Source organism: Pseudorca crassidens, chromosome 4 (assembly GCF_039906515.1).
Source record: "Pseudorca crassidens isolate mPseCra1 chromosome 4, mPseCra1.hap1, whole genome shotgun sequence".
NCBI lineage: Eukaryota > Metazoa > Chordata > Mammalia > Artiodactyla > Delphinidae > Pseudorca > Pseudorca crassidens.
The window spans coordinates 65,113,304-65,134,942 of record NC_090299.1 but is presented as its reverse complement, the minus strand read 5'-3'; the positions used below and the strand labels follow the sequence as shown (position 1 = coordinate 65,134,942).

Sequence of the window (21,639 nt, the reverse complement as noted above, 5' to 3'; positions counted from 1 at the left end):
GAAGGATAAATTGGGAGTATGGGATGCACATTACCATTTATAAAATGGATAAACAACAAGGATTTACTGGATAGCATAGGGAAATATATTCAGTGTCTCGTAGTAAACAATAATGGAAAAGAAGTGAAAAAAAGAATATAGATATATACATATATATGTATAACTGAATCACTTTGCTGTATACCTGAAATTAACACAACATTGTAAATCAACTATACTTCAATCAAAAAAAAAAAAAAAAAAATGGAGACTTCCCTGGTGGTCCAGTGGCTAAGACTCCGCATTCCCAATGCAGGGGGCCTAGGTTCCATCCCTGGTCAGGGAACTAGATCCCACATGCCGCAACTAAAGTTCCTGCATGCTGCAGTGAAGATCCTATGTGCCGCAACTAAGACCCAGTGCAGCCAAATAAATAAATAAATATTTTTTAAAAAAATGACCAGGCATATTATTCAGCCATAAAAAAGAAGGAAATTCTGCCATTTGTGACAACATGGATGGACCTTGAAGGCATTGTGCTAAGTGAAGTAAGTCAAAGACAAACACTGTATGATCTCACTGATACGTGGAATCTACAAAAAATCCCAGACTCATAGAAACAGAGCAGATTAATTGTTGCCAGAGGTGGGGGATGGAGGAAATGGATGAAGGTAGTCAAGATACAAACTTCCAGTTACAAGAAAAATAAGTTCTGGGTAGATAATGTACAACATGGTGACTATACTTAATAAAACTGTATCGTATATTTGAAAGTTGCTAAGAGAGTAGATAGTCAAAGTTCTCATCATAAGGAAAGAACTGTAACTGTGTGAGGTAATTGATGTTAATTAAACTTACTGTGGTAATCATTTTGCAACATATACATAGATCAAATTATGTTGTACACTTTAATACAATGTTGTATGTCAGTTATATCTCAATAAAGGGTGTGTGTGTACAAGGGCAACATAAATCTAGGTGTTTGGTTGTTACTGGAAAAAAATTAACCAGGCAGATTAGGGGAAAAAAGCAAGAACAAAACCTAAGGGAAAAAATTATAACTGTTGACATAAAAACTCAATAAATTAGATTGGCAACAGCTAAAGAAGCAATTCATGAACTAGGAAAAAAGATTCGAAGAAAATAACCAGAATGTAACATAGAAATAAAAAGAAAAACATGAAGGTGTGTTTGAAGACTATAAAGCCTATGATGAGATCTGTTCAGAGTCCCAGAAAGATGATAGAGGAAATAGAGGGAAGTAATATTTGAGAATCTAGTGTACAAATAATTTCCAGAGAGAGTTCATGAAGAACATAAATGACCGGTGTTCCTTAAATCTTAGTAATTTATGGACAAGATAAGGGGGGAAGCACAGCATATACCAATAGGATAAACAAAGAGAAATCCACATCTAGACATAGGAAAACTTAAATACACCAAAGTAAGAAAGATGATTTTAAGCATACCCAGAAAAGAAAGATAGATTGTTAATCAAGGGAATAATAGACTGACAGCTGACTTCTCAGCAATAATGGAAGCTGGAAAAATATTTTCAAAATGCTAAAAGAAAATACTATTGGTTGTATATCAGCAAAACTGTCATTCAAGAAAAAGGCAAAATACGCTTTCCAAAAAAATTAAACCTTACCACAGCCGACCTTTACTAAGAAACTTCGTAAAGGATGTGCTTCATGGAGAAGAAAGTGATTCCAGAAGGAAAGTCTGAAATGCGAAAAGGAATGATAAAGAAATTGGTAAACTTGTAGATAAATCTCATTAAAATTAAATTTAGTTCCTCAGTCATATTAGCCAAATTTCAAGGCACACGTGGGTAGTAACTACTATATTGAACAACACAAATACGGCACATTGCCATCGTCGAAGAAAGTTCTGTTGGATAGCTCTGTTGTGGAATAATGGAAGGGAAATACACTAAGATAATCTCTGCGGTTCATTGATTTAAGTTGCCACTGTTGATAAGAGCCACCGTTATACTATGTGTGTAAGATTTTAAGAAAAACGTTGCCAAAGATGTTTAAGATGCCGTTTTTGTAAGGCACATCTCCATATTACCTGTGTGAAAATGGAAGAAATGTGCCTCTTAGAATGGATGCAATATGGAGTTAGAGCATGAATGAACCAGGAATTGAGATCCAAGTAGGTTGGACATAGAATAGTCAAGAGAGAGAAAGCATGGTGTGTACTTGGCATAGAGCGTGTCTCAATAAATGTTTGATGAATGAATGGGTGATGTATCGGATGGGCGTCTTCAGACTATCCTGGTAGCTGGACTTGGCGTCGTGGTCGAAGTCACCCAGAAAGTTTGTATGAAGTGTGAGGAGAGTCAGGACGAAGCCTTGGTGAACACCATTGATATTCTAGTGGTCATATAGAAAGGAGCCTAAGAAGGAGCCCGAGAAAGAACTTTCAGAGAGGTGGGGAAGAACCAGAGAGAACTGAGGCCACCTGAGAACAAAGGGTAAGGAGGTGAGATGCTGCAAGCACTCTGTTAAGATGAGGCATATGTATTCCTGAATAAGCATCAGCCCGCCCTATGTGATAGGAGAAGCACTGAGAATCACAAAGGCATCAGTGATTATTTCCGCCAGAGCATCTGAGAAGGCTTCATGAAGGAGGTGATGTTTGGGCTGGGCCTCAAAGGACGAGTAATTGGCACATCAGAGTAGTAGGCTGAGACAGTCTAGGCAGGTGGAGTAATACTAACAACAGCGTGAAATTGTGAGGAGGTGTGAAGCCCTTGGCAGTAACTCCTAATGAGGCCGACTTCACTGTGTCCAGCTTTTTTCTAGGTAAAGGGCTGATGTTGGTGAAGGAGCATGTGTTCCCTAAGATCAGAAGCATACTTCTACTGATCTTAAGTTGGAAGGGAAGGCAGTTAAAATAACTGCATACCTGACCAGACACCTCCCTAATGCTCTGAGTAGACCACACTTTATCTATGATTTTTCCAACATTATCTCAGGTTATACAGTTTATTACTGAATTTTGGGATTTAAGTTCTGCATTAATGCCTATGGTATATTATTAAGATGATTAATCATACGCCATCCTTAGACTACAGAGTGGGAAACAGATTTAGCTTGCTACAGTTCACCAGGTCAGAGTGCTAAGAAAATATGCAGCAGATAAGACTTGGGCAGAAATCCCAGATTCTTGATTTAAAAGCTGTGTAACATCAGTCAAGTTATTTGACCGCTTCATGCTTCAAGTTTCCCCATTTAAAAATAGGCATAATAATAGTTCCTACTTCAGGATGGATGTGAAGAGTAATAGAAAGAACTTAGCAAAACAGTTATTCATTATGATAATAAAAACATTCCAGTACTTTTTTCAATAAGGAAATACACTGTATCAGTGGTTCCCAGCTGTGGGAATGATGTGCATCCGCATCATTTGGGGCCAGTTAGAAAAATAAAGATTCGTGAACACTACCCCAGACCTAGTACATCAGAGCACCTGGGCTCTGGACTTTGTATTTTTTGATAGGAACTCCAGGTTTAGGAACCCTTGCTCTTGGGCTGAGTAGCATTTTGGTCATTTTTTTACCTGCGTATTTACATTCTTCTTTGCTCTACAGTATTTTGAACATTGGCTCTTGGTATGGGTTGAGTATGTGAGCTTTCAGGTGTTTAATCCAAGAGATCATTGTGTGACTCTTCACTCCTGTACCTTCCTTTCTCTTTCTCTTCCTTTCCTCATCTACCTCCCCATCATCCCATATTGAATTTTTAGACAGTTGGGTTGACTTATTTCCTGGACAGCCTAGTTCTCAGCACCTCCCCCACAATCTCTTTTAAGTAGATTTTATTTTATTTTTTTTTGCGGTACACGGGCCTCTCACTGTTGTGGCCTCTCCCGCTGCAGAGCACAGGCTCCGGACGCGCAGGCTCAGCGGCCATGGCTCACGGGCCCAGCCGCTCCGCGGCATGTGGGATCTTCCCGGACCGGGGCACGAACCCGCGTCCCCTGCATCGGCAGGCGGACTCTCAACCACTGCGCCACCAGGGAAGCCCTAAATAGATTTTTAAAAGAAACTTTGTGAAGGCAGACATTTGGCATGTTAAAATTGAACTTCAGGTTACGCTAAATAATTCAACTTTTTTTATCCTTGGAAAAAAATGACTACAGGAAATGCTTCTAAAATAACTTATATTCCCCCTGTTAAAACTGAGGTTGTGTTTGGATAGATTCCAGCATTTGTTCTTTTTCCTTGGGAGGGGGGCAAGATGTGGGAGTGTTCTCCATGCCAAAATATGCAAATTTAATCCCTCAGACCTAAGAGTGCCTTTCATATGATGGCAGTCATTTGGTATACTGTAAAATGTAGCCTGGGAGATTTAAGAAATAAAGTATTTACTGTATTTAGATCAATTAGAATATTCCTTTTAACTTTTGTGTGGGGATATTTTGGTGAAAAAAAAAAAAAGCATTGTATTGCAGCAGAAGTAGCCTTGCTAGTTAAATCTGTTTAGTTCATGTATTTTGCATTTCATTTGGATGAGGAAATGTCAGCTTCATTAGGGCAGAAATTTTGTTCAGTGCTAAACCCCCAGCGCCTAGAATAGCGCTTGGCACATAGTGAGTGTTTAATAAAACTGTACGAAGTGAATGAGGTAATAATTAACCAACCCAAACTAAAAACCACATCTACCACTTCTCACCGAAAAATTTCCTCAAGGGCTTGTGAAGGTAACAATACCTGAAATTTGTCTGGTATTCGGATTAGAGGCTGCCTGCACGTTCCCATGGCCCCCTGTGCCTCTCGCAAATCACACTGAGTCCCCTCACTTAGGTCCTTGCAGGAGGGGACTGGGTCTCATGTTCATGGTTGTATCCACAGTGCTGTATCTGGCAGCTTTGTAGTTTCTTAAGTAAATATTTGTTGAATGAGTACATAAAGCTTAAAAAATTGCTGTAATGCCTTTATATTTGGTTTCATTGGTTGACAATCCCATGAAGCTGGCTGTTTTACAAATGATGGAACTAAGGTTAAAGAGTGTAAATGAGTTATTCCAGAAAGCCTTGGGTCATAAGTAGCAGAGCTGGGACCACAACCTCTATGTCTGCTGATTTCTTTGTCCCTTGTTCTTTCCGGAACAGCCTTTAAAACATTAGAAAGCATAAATTCCTTCCCCACCTCCCCCAACTGTTGAAACCCCCTTTACTTGAGAGCATGACACGGGACATTACTAGGTGAAACCTTTTCCAGATTGTCGTCACGTCTCCACAAACTTTGTTGGGTGGCAGTTTTGCTTACTTATAATAGATTCTTTTCAGTTTCTGGTGATGGGTAATTTAAAACAAACCCAGCCCTGTCCCAAACATTTTAAGACGTGAAATTATCAGTACTTTCAATCTAAGATTTTAAAATCCAATTTCCAGCGCCATGAGAGGAATGTTCTCTGACATATTCCTGCCTGATCATTTTGAGAGAGAAATTTCAGAAGTATTGAATTGGCTTGGCTGATATTTCTAGAATCAGGCTCAAGAAGGAGAAACTTTCCCTTTGACGTTAAAATAGGAAAAAAAAAAATGCTGGCCATCCGTTTAAGATTCTCCGATGGTGGCAGTGTCTGGGGGTATGTTTTGCCAAAGGCGTTCACTGAAGCTAAAGAACCAGACGACACACAGCTAAGGTTCCAAGTAAGAAAGGATTTCAAAATCAGTGCATCCGATCGAATTCTAATTTGTTTAGTCTCTATTGAGAAAGATAATGTGTTGACTTCAGCAAGATTACGGCCAAATTGATTGGCAGGTCAGAGTTTATTCTACCAGACTGCTAAATTTAAACTTCCTGCCATTACCTTACAAATGACTTTAAAGAGTTCCTTGCACAATACTCACCACCAAGCTTTGATTTCACTGTGAAATAGCAACAAGAATCTGATTCCTTTTGCCATCTGTGGACATTAACCTTTAGCGTCCGATCTGAGGCACAGAAAAGAATGAATACACTGTCGATATCGTCTTTCCTTCAGGATCCAGCCGTGCAAAGAGATGGTGGGGACTTTAGGAGCAGTTTGGGGTGGAAAAAATTCGTGTTTTCTTTTTCGAGGGTGCCTGACTCCTGAGATGAGGCGGGACGGAGCCATTGTATTGGTCCTGGCACTCACAAAGGGAGCTCACGTCATCCCTGGATGTGGCTTTTTTATTAGTGGCTTCACAGTTCCTGCCTTTGTGGCCCTGCTGCACAGTAGGCAAGGGGTGACAGAGGGAACTCAGTGAAGGCTTTTCAGGGAGTGTTTCTGAGTTTGTCACTGCCATCTGTCCTCTCGTCTCCCTTGCTCGTCAGGCTGTTTGCGTTTTGTGGGACTCGTAGGTTTCTGACTGGTGTGGCATGGACGCTGTAGGTAAACGCTGAGAAAGAAGTGGAGGTGAGCAGTGTTCCTGTACATCACTTAGAGGAAGAGAGAAAAGTCCTGCTCATCCCCAAGCTTGTAGCAGGCGTAAGATAAGAAGCATTAGGATTATTTTATTTTAGTTTTTAGTGACTCTCTTCTTTTCCTTTCTTTCCTTTTTTATTTCTCCTCCCTCCCTCCCTCCCTTTCTTTTTTTCCTTTTAACAATGTTTTATTGAAGTATAACTGACCTATAAAACTGTTAGTTCCAGGTACACAACGTAGTGATTCACTGTTTCTGTACTTTACAAAATGATCCCCACTCTGTTTCTTACTTTTTGGAATCAGTAATATCTCTCCCCTAAAACTTGAGTTGTTTAGGAAGGAAGAGGCTCAGACTTGATGCCTGGCCATTTAGTAGATCATTTACTTCCAGCACTGGGGCAAGCATGCATCCCTCCTCTCTCTTACAGGTGGCTCACAGGTGCCAGTGTCATTTTCTCTTGTTGAAAACCTCTCGTCCTGCTTTGAGCAGTGGGACTGTGCTGTCATCAGCAGGGCAAGTACTAGGACCAAAAAGCTTTCAGCGTGACAGGCGGTTTCTGTTCAAGACACCTGCTGCCCAAGCACACTGCAACCATTGTTTCTCCGACGGAACGGGTTCTGGGCAGAGCCTCGTCTATTTTAGGCAGCCTTTGAGTCTCTGGTTTTTTTCCTGCATGCATTTCATTTTTGATGGAATAAATTTCTGTCTCGTTCTACTGGTTTTGCTGATTATGAATTTAACATGTGCTGGTGGTTCATACGAACTTGTATTTCGAGGAGTGCATGCTGAGATGTTGTAGTGGCGGAAAGAGCACTTGGTCACAGTGGAGCCAGGCGATCTGGACTCTCATCCCTGCCCCACCAACTGTGTGGCCTTGGGAGAGACATTTGACCTCTCTGGGTGACAGTGTCCTCATTTGTAAACTGAGGAGGTTGGCTTCTTAGAATGATGGACTGCCAAGTACCCTAGTGTTAAGATTCTACCATTGTGTTTTGTGTTTTCTGAGATGCTAGGAGTATCAGAAATGGAGTGTGGCAGTGTTCACTAAGGGCTCTGCCCCTGTGAAATCATAAGTAACACCAGGAGGTACTCTTTTTTTTTTTTTTTTTTTTTTTTTTGTGGTATGCGGGCCTCTCACTGTTGTGGCCTCTCCCGTCGTGGAGCACAGGCTCCGGACGCACAGGCTCAGCGGCCATGGCTCACGGGCCTAGCCGGACTGGGGCACGAACCCGTGTCCCCTGCATCGGCAGGCGGACTCTCAACCACTGTGCCACCAGGGAAGCCCTGGGAGGCACTCTTTTTAATTAAGTGACAGTTGTATGGCATGGCTAGTGATAGAGAAGTTTGGATGCATTAGTTAAGGGAGAGGAATAACTCTGGGTCTTCCTGTTTCTTTGTGACAAGTTTGCAAAATAACAAGATTTCTTGTTTCTGGAAAAGTAGTCGTTCAGCCCTGGGAGTGTTATTGGACACTCGGGTTTTGAACTTCTAAATGAAGAATTACAGAGTTCGGATAAATGAAGACTTTTAAATTTTAGCTCTTACTGTTCAGATAAGAGGAAACTCACAGATCAGGCTAATATAGTATATCGATATCCCATTTCTGATTTGCATTCCCATACTGTTTAATAAGAAAAACCTTGGGGCTTCCCTGGTGGCGCAGTGGTTGAGAGTCCGCCTGCCAATGCAGGGGACACGGGTTCGTGCCCTGGTCTGGGAAGATCCCACATGCCGCGGAGCGGCTGGGCCCGTGAGCCATGGCCGCTGAGCCTGTGCGTCCGGAGCCTGTGCTCCGCAACGGGAGAGGCCACAACAGTGAAAGGCCCGCGAACCGCAAAAAATAAAAAAAAGTAAGAAAAACCTTATTTAAAAATATCCTAATTCTACAAACAATATGTATTAATTGTAGAAAACTTGAAAAATACTGAGATGTAAACACAAATATTTCTAATTCCATGACCAAGAAATAGCTATTATTGTTCGTAATTTGGAGTCTTTAGATTGTATGCACTCAGTTTGTAGAACAAAACTGGGATTATACCACAGGTACATAACTTGATAGCTTGCTTTTTTCCTGCCGTGTTCCTTTCAAAATGATTTTTGTGACAGAGGTTCAAATGAAGGTGGAGATTAATGTAATATTATGCTTGGCACACTTGTGACGGGGTCTGCTTTGACTTAACAGAAATAGAATTGTGGACCTAGTATCTGAAAATAACATATGTCTCATTCCCTCTTGAACAGGCTTTCAATATGTGGCATATATTGATGTCATAACTATTGCTATAATTAACGAAGACTTCTTAAGCTATTCTTAATTGTTCACTAATTGCTTTTATAGGGCTCCCTCATTTGAGTTTTCTGTTTCTAAATCGCTAGCTGCAATGTCAGTGAACTTAAGTTATTTTAACAGTTTTTCTGAATGCCTTGATTCTTCAGGCTGAAGCATAGTAGCTAGTGTGGGCCAGGCCACAGGTTTGGCATGAAGTAGTATAGTTAAGTGATTCCTTTTGCCTGAATATATTATACATTTGATAATATTTATGATTCACTTGAATATTGGTTTTCATATATCATTTTCCTCTATTAGGAAATGAAAGATGATTAGTTTCCCCTTTGGATTATTTAGCCTATAAAATTTTCTGTTACACTATTCACTTTGCCTTGAAAATACATTCTAAATCCTGAACCACGTTGGAATTTTTTATGACCTTTCCCTTATGTGTCTTTTGGTAGTGCCCTTTGAAGTCCTAAAATGTTTTTGTATTTGACTGAGATTAAATCAGGGTTTCATTTTACTTTTTTAAACATATTGAGCAAATTAATTTTCTGTTCGGGTTCCTAAGGGGAAAGATTCCAGCCCTCTGTGTCCCAAGAATCCAGACTGAGCCTTGCCAGAACATTCCTGTGGTTTTCCACAGGGCAGATGAGTGTGTTCATGAAATTTTAGTTGTAGCTCGTGTTTTCTGTGGTTAATTAAAACATCTGGCTTTTAAATTTTCCGCAAACAGAGCATAAGTGTTTGGCCAGACCTTTTCAGTAATGATTAAATACTTCAGTCCTCCCCTCAGAATAGCGCAAACTTGTCTTTAGAACACCTTATAAACTGTCGTCTCTGTTCATTAATGAGTTTAAACGTTTGGAAGATGCTGGGGATTAGCTTGCCAAACATACACTCCTGAGAGAGAGAGAGTTTGTGCCTGTGAATCCCTCTAATGGCTTCCGGCCTTCGCCCCTCCAGGTCGGAGCTGCCGTGGGGTGAGCAGCTGCTGTCCGTAGCCAAGCATGCTGTGGTCGGCTCTGCCCAGCCGTGGAACAGAAACATTTGCTGGATGGAAAATCCATAAAAGAAAGCTCCTGTGAAAGCCTGAGACAGACGATAACTTAAGCAAAATCAGGTTGGTATCAGATAAGAGAGGCTGGGTAAAAGGGACCGGGTCAGATGGGGAAGGTGGTGTTCATTCCACGGAGTGTTTTTGAGACAGTCCCAAATAAACATTCCCAGTTATTTGAGAGATGCCTAGCATTGTACAGATGGCAGGTATAGCCTGACAGACTCCTGTGTACAGTGTATTGTGTGGTCTTCCTTTCTTTCCCTTCCTTGTTCCTCTCCTCTGTCCCATCCTCTCTCTCAGAAAAGAGAGGAAGATCTTAAGCTTAAGCAAACGTGTAGGAAGCCACAGCCAGAGGTCACCCATGATCACTCCATGATCTTGGCTTTATTTTGGAGAGAAAGCCGTGTCCTCGAGAAAGCCTGGGCTTGTACTTTCAGAGACTTGCCCTCATTTGTGTTTCCACGCTAAGAAGGGTCGATTGTGAAGACTTGCCAAATTTTTGAGGGGGAGGGGTTCTTCTGTGTGTGTGCTCCTTCGGTTTGCTTGGCAAGTTTTTACTTACTTTTATCTCCCCCCAAACGAAAGCTAGCAACACATTCATTTTCAGCAGTGTGTGCACTTGCCATTAAGATACATAGGACGGAGGAGAAGAAATGTCCTGAAAATAATTGGAATGTGACTAAATGCCACATAGCCTCACTGTGGACCAGGAGCAGGAAACTGCATAAACAACCTCACATGTGGCAGTAAGGTGGGAAAGAATTCATTCTGAGAAAGAATATCATACAGGGACGGGCACTGCAAACACTTTCTGTTGAATATTCGGTGGTTAACTCAGCATTACACGTAATAAGCAGTGGATAAATACTCAGCAAAAGGGAGGGAGTCGGCCGTCCTAAGAGCCTGTGAGGTAGTGAAGTCTCTTGGCTTTGCCCACCCAGCATCCCTTTCCTCCTCCTTTCAATAAATCACCCGGATTTCCCCGGGCTGTCAGTCACCCTTGCTTTGTTCTCAGCCCATATAGTTAGAGGAGGTGACTCCACTGCCTCTTTCATAGGCATGTGACATCAGCTTGGCTAGTCAGGGTCACAAGGGTCCGTTATGGAGTTATGAAACCGTTGCAAAAAGGTTTTTCCTTTCTGTGGGTTTGTTAAGCCGGAGCTACTAGTGACCCTCTTTTCTACCACGTAGGGAAAACCTTTCTGAGAATGAAGTCAACACAGAGGAAATCAGAGCAGGGAGATGGAGGGAAAGGAATGGGGATGAGGGGGACACATGCACACATACACCCACCCTACACCCACAACTTATGGCCCTGGATTCAGCAGCCCCTAAAGCCAGCAACTCCAGTTTCACTCTCCAGGCAGGTTAGCTATTTAGTTTGAATTAGGTGTCCGTCGCTTACATCTGAAAACATCCTTCCAGGTAGGAGGTCTTAGCATGAAATGACTGTGGCATAGTCCCTGCCCTCGGGCTTTGCAGTGCTAAGCCAGATCAGTATTAGGTTAGCTGACCCACAGTGTGAAAAATGTATCCCTAGAGGTAAGAACTAATTTCTGTGGGAGTAGAAGAGATGGGGAATTAGGAATTCTGCTGGCTTGGGGAGAGACCAGCACAGAGAGCTGTTATTTAACAAAGGAGAAACAGGAACATTTTTAGAACTGTATGTAATTCAATTACTTGCCTTTTGAGTCTGAAAGAAAGGGAGGCTTTCCAGAATGTATAGTTAATTGCAGATAAGAGAGATAATTTCAGAGCTTCGCCAGCAGTAGAGTCTCGGTATTTACTGTACACACAATTGTTTCGGGAGCAGCCAAATGAGAGGTTATCAGAAAGTTGTCCAGAGTTTATTTGAACACCACAGGGGAACAGCTGCTCTTCTCAACAAAACGTCAGTTGGCTTTCCGGTGTCAGCAGAATTCCGAGTGCTTCATGAACTTTAAAGATTTGTTTCTTCTTCTCCATGTTAGGCTTTATGATTATTATTTTATTTTTTATAATTGACCTCGTTTGACTTTTAAAAAATTAATAGTCTTTATTTTGGGGAAGCAGTTTTAGGTTACAGAAAAATTGAGCAGAAAGTAGAGTTTCCATACCCATAGCCCCGAGTTTTCTCATAATATTATTAACGTCTTGCATTAGTGTGATGTATCTGTTAGTTGATTAGCCAATATTGATTTATTATTATTAACTAAAGTCCGTAGTCTACGGTAGAGTTGACTGTGTTGTACACTGTGGGCTTTGACAACCTGTCTTTTGAACCAGCCTTTCGATAGGGATCGTGTTGAATCTCCAGATCAATTTGAGAAATATTGCTGTCTTACCAATGTTAAGAATTCTGATCCGTGAACATGGGGTGTGTTTCCATTGATTTAGGTCTTTTAAAATTTCTTTCAACTGTGTTTTCGTTTTCTTTTTTAAACATCTTTATTGGAGTACAATTGCTTTAACAATGGTGTGTCAGTTTCTGCTTTATAACAATAGTTTCTGCTTTATAACAAAGTGAATAAGTTATACATGTACATATGTCCCCATATCTCTTCCCTCTTACATCTCCCTCACTCCCACCCTCCCTATCCCACCCCTCTAGGTGGTCACAAAGCACCGAGCTGATCTCCCTGTGCTATGCGGCTGCTTCCCACTAGCTATCTACTTTACCTTTGGTAGTGTATATATGTCCATGCCACTCTCTCACTTTGTCCCAGTTCTCAGGGAACACAACTTACACCTCCTTGTTAAATTTATTACAGTGTATTTTTTTTTGCTTTTTGATGGCTGTATAAATGGAATCATTTTTAAAATTTCACTTTCAGAGTGTATATACATTGTTAGTGTATAGAAATACAGTTGTTTTTTGTATATTGCTCTTGTTTTCTTCTACCTTGTTGAACTTGTTTATCAGTACTAATAGTTTTTTAATTGTGTATATGACTTCTTTAGGATTGTCTATATACCAGATTATGCAATCTGTGAATAGAGATAGTTTTATTTCTTGTCCAGTATGGATGTTAGTATCATTTTACAGTGATTTGAAAACTTTACTGTGACATGAGAACAAAGTAACATGTTATGGAAATTCTAATGAAATCATCCTATTTTGTAGCTTTATGAAAAGGACAAAGGATGGTATTTATGAAATTTATCCCCTCGTAATTGAGCTGGTAACTCAGTCAGTGAGCTTCTTAGCCATTCCTGTATCTTCTTTGGGGAAATATCTATTTGAATCCTTTGCATATTTTTATATTAGGTTATTTGTCTATAAGTCCCTTTTTGGACATATGATTTGCACATATTTTCTCCCAGTCTCTGGCTTGTCTTTTTGCTTTCTTAATCGTATCTTTTGAAACTCAAACATTTAAAATTGTGATGAAGTTCAATTTATCATTTTCTTCTTCCGAAGCTTATGATTTTGATGTTTCTAAATACTCTTTGCCTAACCAAAAGTTGCTAAGATTTTCTCATATGTTTCTTTCAAAACTTTTGTTGTTTTAGCCCTTACATTTAGGTCTATGATCCATTTTCAGTTTTGTGTATGGTGTAAGGTTCAGGTATATGTTCAATTTCTTTTTTCTCTTCTCCTCTTTTCTCTTCTCTTCTCCTCTTTTTTCTCTCTCTCTCTCTTTTTTCCATATGGATATCCAGTTTTTCCAGCACCATTTGCTGAAAAGATTATCCTTTACCTATTGACTTATTTTGGCACCTTTGTAGAAATTTATTTATTTAAAAAAAATAATTAAAATTTGTGTTTTGCTGCGCACTGGCTTTCTCTAGTTGCGTTGAGTGGGGTCTACTCTTTTTTTTTTTTTTTTTTTTTTGCGGTACGCAGGCCTCTCACTGTTGTGGCCTCTCCCGTTGTGCAGCACAGGCTCTCCCAGACCGGGGCACGAACCCGTGTCCCCTGCATTGGCAGGTGGACTCTCAACCACTGCGCCACCAGGGAAGCCTGGGTCTACTCTTCATGGCGATGCGCAGGCTTCTGATTGCGGTGCTTTCTCTTGTTGCAGAGCGTGGGCTCTAGGTGCGCAGGCTTCAGTAGTTGTGGCACGTGGGCTCAGCAGTTGTGGCTCGCGGGCTCTATAGCGCAGGCTCAGTAGCTGTGGCGCATGGACTTAGTTGCTCCACGGCATGTGGGATCTTCCCGGACCAGGCCTCGAACCTGTGTTCCCTGCATTGGCAGCCAGATTCTTAACTACTGCGCCACCAGGGAAATCCCTGTGGAAATTTCATTGACCATAAATGTAAGAGGTTTTTTTTTTCTCTCTTCCTTATGTCAGTATCACACCTCACTTAAGTTTTTGCAATGCAATTTTTCTATGAAAAAGGTTTGTTCAAGAAATGGACCTAAGCTGCAGTATAGCTCCCTTTAAAAAAAAAAAACAAAACTGTTGTACCTTTGCTACTTTTCATCTCCGTTCCTGTTTGAGTCACTCTGTTAAAAGTACTAGTCTCTGGTTATTTCTCTTTGGGATAACAGTGGAAATCTGAAGTCGTAGGAGAGAATGCAGATCAGTCTAGATGCATTTTCTAGATTATTTTATTTCCAAAAACTACTTTGTTTTTCATAAAAGTGGTAAGCTTTTTTATGCCCATTATCCATTTGTATAAAACAGAGTAAATTAAAATTTTTTCATTACCTCTGTCTTAATCATTACCAATAATTACTGGCTGAAAGATTTATACATTTGGTATATTATTTCAAGAATTTCAAGTACTTTCATTAATGGTTATATGAATTGGGTCTTTTATACAGAAAAAGGTAAATTTCACAAAACAGTTATTTTGCCAGATGGAAACTCTATGAATTGAAATGTCTTGGGTTTTGGGATTATAGTATGGTTTTATGTTTTCTGAAAATTGGACATTTTTTATAATATAATTAAAATGCTAGCTACATTTTTATATCTACCTGTGCTATTTTTGCCTTTGTGTTGGTATGGTTCTCAATAGACTGCTGTGGAGACATTAAAATAATTATGTTAGAAACACGAAGACTGCAAATTTATATCTCTTCTTTAGTTATAACTGTGAAAATTGTGAATGCATAGAGGTTAAAAAGGAAAAGTCAGTGCTTTATTGTGATGTTTGGATTCCAGTTGGCCTTTTTTTTTGTTTTCTAGTAAAGTTACAATTTTGTTTGGGGAATGACTTTTATTTTTAATGTGAACAAAATATAAATTTAGTCTTGGTGAAATTCAGAGACATTTCTCTTCTCTGGCATATAGCTAAAAGCTGACTTCTGCTATTGGACTTTAATCAGATATTAAAATCACATGATTAGATTTAGAACATGTTTTCTGCCGTTGCATTAGTGGGTCAAGCCATGCCTCCCTGTTCCCGGAGGGCTCAGTTCTCCAGGATGGCTTATCTGCTTCCTGCTCTTTCTTGTAATCTTCTCATTTCCACCTGGGTAGAGCTGACGTGTTTTGTTACCTGGCCCCTTTGCTTTCCTTGCAGTCCTCTGGCTGATAATGTCACTTCATAAAAATGCACCCATGGGCAACATGGAATTACTCTTTTTATTTTCATTGAAAAGAAAAAGCAGTAGGTAAGCTTTCATTTATTTCTCTAGGATGTGGGTATCATGATTTTTTTAACCCAGTCACTCCTTTCTGTCCTTTCTTTCTCTTTGGTGCCCTTTTAAAAATCTTTGTGACCTGTTTGCAGAATGATGAATGACCTTATGAGGAGTGTAGTATAATGTTCTAGGAGGATACGGTCCTATTGGTCTTGTTTTTCTTAGGGAGCTGAAACATACTAGGGCTGGGTGAGGGTAACTTCTTAACTGCCCTTTATTCTGAATAGAGCCTTGTGTTGACTGAAGTTAGGGGTTCGGAATGGCTGAGCCGTTGCAATTTGAGTTGTGGTACAATTACATTTTGTGAAGGCTCCTGCCTATTTATAATCATTTGGTCGCAGAATCAGATCAACTTGGTCACATTCGGTGAGCCTGATGCAAGAATAAAGAGCATGTCCGGAACTTGCTTTCGTTAGGAGAAACCACATTCTTGTGTAAACCTCTAATGAGGATGTTTATGATAAATATATGTACTGTATTACTAGAATTTGGAATATTACATCTTTTGACTTTTTATTTGTCTTTATATTTTTTATGTTACATAATCTGTGAGGTATTGGATTTCCTTTAAAAGCCTTCAAAGATAACATACTCCAATGACATGTAGTCAGTTTATTTTAGTGTAATTTCTGATGTAAGAACAAGCAGTAGTTTCTCAGTCCCATAGTGACCTGTAATGAATAAAACATTTAGTTTGATTATACTGTCCGAATAAGACCTATAGTATTCATGACACGATAACTGTTCAGAACTTCTGAAGTTTCCAAATTGATTACTATCTGCTGAGAGAAGAATTCATCTTCATTTATAAACAAAAATAAGTCTATTGGATGTTTTTACGTAGACAGTATCCAAGCCAGTCATTTATTTAGAAAATGAATATCAACATCAGTCTAGCTTACTTTAGGAAATTGCTCTGTGCAATTTGCTAGTGTGCCCTTTTTAAGAATGAAAAAATTAGTTTTTCCTGCATTCTTCATGCTGCTGAGGCCCTTTGAAGACAGAATTTAGAATGTTAGTAACTCCTCTGTGCTTGGTTTCATAAGGGTGGTTTTCTTGACGACTTGAGGTTGTAAATAGTTTGTGAGGGCTGTGGCTCCTTTCTGGTGTCTGGTTAAAGCTTGACAGTGGCCATGCCTGGGAAAGTAGGAGGGTAACTAGTGGCTTTACCAAAGACTTATCTCAGAAATAGAAAGTCTGGAGTTCCAACCAAGACTTCAGGTCCTCGATGATTCTAAAATTGAATTAAAAATGACCACTGACCTTGAGGAGGCATTCATTTATGAGTGTTCAGAGATGCTGAGTTAATTTTACTTGGTTCAGTGCAATTCAGTTAAATTCCAAATGAACTTGTTAACGGTATTAACAAAGTCTACTTTGGTAGTTGCTGGAGGGAACAAAATGAAGTATCCTGGAGGAGAGATAGCCAGAATACAAGCCCTTCTGGGAGAGGTAACATTTTATTGAGCTTGTCCAGTGTGCTAAGGACTTAACACTCTCTTGGCTTCTGATGGGTTGGGACAGGGGTGGGGAGAATCCTCACAACAGTCCTATGAGAGAGACAGTATTACCTGTTTTGTAGATAAAGAATCTCAGGAGCTGAGAGATCAAATGGTTTTATCCAAGTTTCACATCTTGGATAAAATTTTTCTTTTTCTTTTTGCGGTACACAGGCCTCTCACTGTTGTGGCCTCTCCCGTCGCGGAGCACAGGCTCCGGACGCGCAGGCTCAGCGGCCATGGCTCACGGGCCCAGCCGCTCCGCGGCATGTGGGATCTTCCCGGACCGGGGCACGAACCCGTGTCCCCCGCATCGGCAGGCAGACTCTCAACCACCGCGCCACCAGGGAAGCCCTGGATAAATTTAATTTAAATCTGAACTTTTTTTAGATTTAAATTTGAATCTAAATTTGAATCTAATTTAAATTTGAATCTAAACTTTTTTTTTCTCAAACCTCATGCTATACCTGTGTAAATAAAAGCACAGCCTCTCAAGTGGTTGGCCTGTAGAAAACTCTGTATCTCTTTATATATCTTTCATCATTATTATAACTAATGAGATAATAAAGGCCCAAAGTACTGTATGAATAGGATGCTTTGGAATTTCCAAATAGAAAGAGGTTAATTTGGATGTAGATTAATCTGGAGAAGTGGCATTTTGCTATTTTTGATAAATGAATAAGAGGTAGGAGGTTGTAAGTGGATGGGGGTTTTCAAGGCTTTTTACCTGAGGAGAATACCTAATCAGAACCTCAGAGGTGGAAATAAAAATGCATGGCATGTTTGGGAGTCTGTCCACGATCTTACAGCCAAGGTATGTGGCCCAGCCATGCACTCTGTCAGCTTGCTGTGAGTTACCCGGAGGTATCTGGTTACTGAGGGAATCAGACCCTCCCAAGCAGCTACTTAGAGAAGGAAGGAAGAAGGTCAGCCTTGGACTTCCCTGACTGTCCCCGACCCTGATTCTACACTTGTTGTTTGGGGGGCTTCGAGCTTCTTTGCACTGCCTGCCTTGGGGGCCCCCATGATATTTGACAGTGGGGAGGGACCAAGGGGTTCAACTCTATGACAGTTTCAGTGTTTTCCCTGGTAGTATTCGTAGTTGAGCACTGCTGTGGTGTAAATGAATGTGTCCCCTCCTCAAATTCACATGGTGAAATCCTAACCCCCCAAAGTTGATGGTATGAGGAGGTGGTGACTTTGGGAGGTGCTTAAGTCATGACGGTGGAGCCCTCGTGAATGGGATTACTGCCTTATAAAAGAGGCTCCAGAGAGATCCTAGCTCCTTCTGCCATGTGAGGAAACAGCGAGAACGCCAGCTATGAATCAGGAAAGGGCCCTCACCAGAAGGTGACTGTGCTAGCACCGCGATCTTGGATGTCCAGCTTCCAGAACTGTGAGAAATAAATTTCTGTTGTTTATAAACCACCCGGTCTCTGATATTCTGTCATAGCATCCCGAATGGACTAGGATAAATACCTAGCAGATGATAATCTCCCCTTTCCCCCACCCTGTTCCTGCAGTTTTGTCTTAGACAAAGAATATAGAAAAACGTAAAAGGTCAGCTACGCAGAACCCTTTATGAAGCTGTGATTGCCAGCCTCCAGCTTTGATATGTGATGCTTCTGGTTTGGTTCGTAGAGTCTGTGTTGTCTAGAAGAGCTTGACTTGTTTTGTGATGGGTTGGTTGTCTGGCAGTTTTGTGATGCAGTTTGAGACAAAGCAGGTCTGTTTTGATACTTATATTACATGCAGAAAAGGGACGGCTGTTTGAGATTGAATTATAAAGTAGATGCCACTGGAGAGCAATTTCTCAATATAGTTTAAAATTTAAAATCACCAGCAATTTCATAAATAGGTTCACTTACAACTATGCCAAGATATTTATACAAGGTATATTATATTACAGCATATTTGTAAAGAATGAAAACTCTATAAGTGTGCTGATTTGGAATTACATTATTTTTATATATACATATACATATACAACTTATATATGTATGTATGTGCATGTGTCTATATAAAATGAAAAAATGTTTTGCAGAATCATGTGACTACCATTTCCTTTTGTATAAATGTTTTAAAGAAGATATTGTATATATGCTGGTACATACATTTTTTCCCCCTAGGGAGATATTACACTGAAAACCTTTTTCTTTTCCATATTATTTGAGTTTTCTAGCCATGTTCATTTATTCATTTTCTTTCCTTTTAAACAAGAATCAAGAGCTAGCTGGGCAGTGTATGATCATGACCATAACCATTCGTTGTTGTTTTTTTAAAATAAATTTATTTGTTTATTTATGGCTGTGTTGGGTCTTCGTTGCTGCGCTCGGGCTTTCTCTAGTTGCGACGAGCGGGGGCTACTCTTCGTTGCGGTATGCGGTCTTCTCATTGTGATGGCTTTTCTTGTTGCGGAGCAGAGGCTCTAGGTGCATGGGCTTCAGTAGTTGCGGCACGTGGGCTCAGTATTTGTGGCTTGCGGGCTCTAGAATGCAGGCTCAGTAGTTGTGGCGCATGGACTTAGTTGCTCCGCGGCATGTGGAATATTCCCGGACTAGGGCTCGAACCCGTGTCCCCTGCATTGACAGGTGGATTCTTATCCACTGCACCACCAGGGAAGTCCCATCCATTGTGTTTTAATGCAGTTTATAAAACCTTACTAAATGTTTGTAAAGACACTGTAAATTTTTTTCTCATGTTCGTCAGTCTTTCTTGCCTCTCTGCATGCAGAGGAAGAAGGTAATTTTTATGGGAAGAGTGGTAAAGTATGCGCTAAGCCAGCGAACGTTCCCTTGAAAGCTTATTAGTTAAAACACTGAGTTGGGAAAGAGAAAGGAGAAAGATATTTACCAAATGTGACTTGAAGGACACAGAATCCCTTCGTGCTGAAGTATGTCTGAAAGTGTACCCTTCTTTGCTTTAAATATGAGCTTTAGACTGAATTGTATTTGCTTTTCAGACCACAGGGCTGGAGGTGGCAGTGGAAGTCTTCAAAATCTGATTGCTCATCAGGAAAGCTGTTTGCTGAGAAAGGCCTGCCTGTTTGGAGTAGAAGTTAGGATTGATACACAGATAAAGTCAGGGTGCCTTTTAAATATCTTCTGACTTCTTGCTTTTCTCTTAATTAAAACCCCAGGCATGAGTCATAGGTCAAAGGAGATGACTCCCCTAAACTATTCCCGAAACAGTAACTGCTTAACTCTTCCACTCTTGGTAGGCTTCTCTGGAAACCATTGTATCTGTTTCTTTATGGTGTGATTTACCTCCTTTGGTCTCAGTTTGGATGCTGAAATTTAATCATAGGAAGAAGACAGTTTTACTTTAGAATGTAGGCAGTTGTCTGGAGAATAAACCCATTGTAACATCCCTTATGTGTACATAGTTTGATCTCTAATCCGTGAGGTTTTGTTTTTAAATCAACAAGGCCATGGAATTTTTCTAGTTTCAAAAGAATTTTAGTGACTTTTTTTCCCCTAAAATGGTTTGATATATAGCTTACCAGTAACATTTATTTTTGCTTTATCTTCCTTTCTTTCTGCATAGCTTCTGTACTGATATCTGACCCTCTTATACTTAGTCATGGCAAGAATTATAGCCCCCATATTTCAAGGTGTTTGAACCATAGTGTAGGAATTGTAATCTATTAGGAATGTTAATACAGAATACATATATGTGTGTATATTTGTGTATGTATGTAATTATTTATGTTTATAATGTAGAAATGTCTGAAACAAGTCTGTCACAATATATCATGAGTGAGAAAAACTGATATTACCTTCAATACATACTCAGTTCCCCAAATAACTTGATAATTAAAATATTCAAGGTAACCAGTGTCTAGTATGGGGATCACAAACTCACATGCCTACCAGGACCTGACAGAAAAAGGGGAAAAGGGCACAATTAGGGACTTCCCTGGTGGTCCAGTGGTTAAGACTCCACACTTCCATTGCAGGGGGCACAGGTTCAATCCCTGGTCAGGGAACTAAGATCCTGTATGCCGCGCGGTGCGGCCGAAAAGAAAAAAAAGGTGGGGGGGGCATGATGACCACTCAGCTGTTGAGGAATGAGGGCCAGTGTTGCCTGATCTTCTAGTATTTCAAAAGAAGACATAAATTTGGATTTTTATGTGACTGCTCCCAGTCTTCAAGTGTTGGCAGTACATTTAAAATCATTCAGGGCTTCCCTGGTGGCGCAGTGGTTCAGAATCTGTCTGCCAACGCAGGGGACACGGGTTCCAGCCCTGGTCCGGGAAGATCCCACATGCCGCGGAGCAGCCTAGCCCGTGCACCACAACTACTGAGCCTGTGCTCTAGAGCCCACAAGCCACAACTACTGAGCCTGCGCTCTAGAGCCCGCGAGCCACAACTACTGAGGCTGCGTGCCACAACTACTGAAGCCTGTGCGCCTAGAGCCCGTGCTCCGCAACAAGAGAAGCCACCACAATGAGAAGCCCGAGCACCGCAACGAAGAGTAGTCCCCGCTCACCTCAAACTAGAGAAAGCCCGCGCACAGCAACAAAGACCCAACACAGCCATAAATAAATAAATAAATAAAAATAATTCAAACATTGTACTCCTGTATTTTTCCCTATGATGTTCTTTGTCAGCGAGTGTTATGATTGCTGCCTGTAGAGTAGGTGGCATGGGGCCTGAAAAATGTACGGCACGGCTCTTGCTTTCTAGCGGCACACAGTCTAGATGGGCCAGTGTGATGTGGGATGTTTAGGATGGGCAGTAAAGGCCACAGGAACCCTGAGGAGGTAGAAACAGGCATGAGCCAGACAATCCTGGGAAGATGTCCTAGAGGAGGTGGAACCTGCAGTGAACTTTAAAGGGCA

General features: G+C 40.7%; 1 protein-coding gene across 28 annotated transcripts in view; it reads left to right on the top strand.

The window, feature by feature from the left end:
• Positions 1–21,639, top strand: part of APBB2 (amyloid beta precursor protein binding family B member 2) — a 373,983-nt gene that overhangs the window by 63,570 nt on the left and 288,774 nt on the right. For 19 of the 28 annotated variants that reach the window (XM_067735780.1, XM_067735798.1, XM_067735805.1 and 16 more), the window contains one exon: positions 9,629–9,785. The exons of 8 other annotated variants lie outside the window; for them this stretch is intronic. The gene's annotated coding sequence lies outside the window, so the exon portion shown is untranslated. Of the gene's footprint in view, positions 1–6,116; positions 6,378–9,628; positions 9,786–21,639 lie in introns of those variants that run through there. One more of the 28 variants, XM_067735781.1, reaches the window with a different exon arrangement.